This window comes from Equus caballus, chromosome 4 (genome assembly GCF_041296265.1).
Source record: "Equus caballus isolate H_3958 breed thoroughbred chromosome 4, TB-T2T, whole genome shotgun sequence".
In the NCBI taxonomy this organism is placed as follows: domain Eukaryota; kingdom Metazoa; phylum Chordata; class Mammalia; order Perissodactyla; family Equidae; genus Equus; species Equus caballus.
The window spans coordinates 61,992,501-61,994,311 of record NC_091687.1 but is presented as its reverse complement, the minus strand read 5'-3'; the positions used below and the strand labels follow the sequence as shown (position 1 = coordinate 61,994,311).

The following is a 1,811-nucleotide window of genomic DNA, read 5'->3' as shown; positions in this document are numbered from 1 at the left end:
AATTCATTTCTCATGTCTTGAATTACTTAGAAGTATAGATAATCAGAGTAAGTTTGAGTTTATTTAAGATTATTAAATATATTTGTTATCATACAGCGTCATTGAAGATTCCACTTTTTAGCCTAACAATTGTAATCGATAATGTTATGCAGCATATAATTCCAGTAACATGTTTGATAACGTCCTACAGTATAGAAGTAATTTTTAGCACTTCTCTTTAAAATAGTGCTCTGTCATGTGAGCCCTTGATTATTTAGAACCATTAATCAATTCTATTAACTTAAAAAATAATCATATTGTGTACCTATTTGCTTTCTAAAATAAAAGCTTCTCTGTCTTAAACTTTACCGAGAAATTATTCCTTTCATAATGCATTTTTCATTACCACGCTCTTTTGGTAAAGCAAAATAGTTAGGAATACAATTAACTGTAGTTACTGTGAAGAAAGTAAAGATCTGTCCGTTCCTAAAACTTTTCCTCCTTTTCCAGATGATTGCAGTAGGGAATTTGGAGTTCTAAATGCAACATCCTTTGCTTCCTCTGATGCTGTGGTTTATAGCAATAAATACTCCATATTGATTACTACTTAATTCTAATGGAAGTATACTAAGGCTGGAAACACATTATAGCTTAGCGTTTAGTGCCTTAATTTTTAAACAGTTTTTAAATTTTAAAAATTGATAGAATTGCCCCGAATATGCTTCTGTTATTGGATCCATACCAGACTATAAAGTTATTCTCATTTCATGTCTTTTCTAAAGATCATTTTATTCACAATGTATTTTTCCTGGCACTTCATTGCTATTTTTGCATAACTGAAAATCTGTCATTTCCATTTTAGCTCAGTTTAGAAATGTGAAAACCATATCAGAGCAACACATAAAAGATTAGTATAGAAGCACAAAAAATTAATGGGAGAGAGCCATGTAGAGATTTTAAATTTAGTCAAATTATTCAAGAGTGCAATTTTAATCCATTAATCTGGTTTGAGACTGCGTAAGAGAAATATTTCTCTCTAAAGGAGGTTTTTCTCTTTCAAAACATATTGAGAAAAGAACCCTTGTCTCTGAAACAAATACTGGGTTTGGCGGGGGGGGCGGGGGGGGCGGGGGGGGGTTGAAGAAAAGAATGAAGCAAGAGCTTTCCTAATACTCTGCTGTAATTTATTCTTAGTCAAAAACAGATTGGCATTTACACACCAGGTATTAAAAGCTAGTTGTAGTCGTTAAACGTGGTCTCTCTAATACTGTGTATTATGATATTCAATACATTTATTTTCAAGCTATTTTTGGGCCAAGAGGGAAGTTATTTTCCTTATGAAGGGAATTCTGTATTTTACTTCACTATTTGTAGTTTAGTCTTTTTTCTTTTTTTTTGTAAATATGAAACAGAGGAGGGGAGAATGGGAGCTGGTTGTTTCTTTGAGTCCTGATACAGTCCATCTTCTTAATGAACCTGCTGCGGTACCCAGAGAACAGCTCCCTGCAAATAAACATGCTAGGAGTGATTTAGCCACAATGTCCAGACTGTGTAAACATCTAATTATTACAATAAAATTGTCAATAAATTTACATTACTGCTCCCTTTTCAAACGTTAACCAACTTTTTCTTTGCTTGATAAAAGAGCATAAATTGTATTTTTATGTGTTGGTGTTTTTGTTTTCATTACGCTTCTTGCTGTACTCTAGACAAAAGACCTCAAGCCTTAATGCCCTGAGTTATTCCTGGATGAAGACAACTCCTACAGTTGTTTATTAATGCAATGTGCTGTGTTTCCTTTCACAGGGAGATGGCCTCGGAGCCATCACAAT

The 1,811-nt window shown here is 33.4% G+C and overlaps 1 long non-coding RNA gene across 1 annotated transcript in view; it reads left to right on the top strand.

The window, feature by feature from the left end:
• The first annotated feature begins 1,140 nt into the window (after positions 1–1,140).
• Positions 1,141–1,811, top strand: part of LOC138923774 (uncharacterized) — a 6,606-nt gene continuing 5,935 nt past the window's right edge. The window contains exon 1 of the long non-coding RNA XR_011437885.1: positions 1,141–1,811. This exon is cut by the window's right edge and continues 1,532 nt beyond it. This is a non-coding gene — a long non-coding RNA (uncharacterized lncRNA).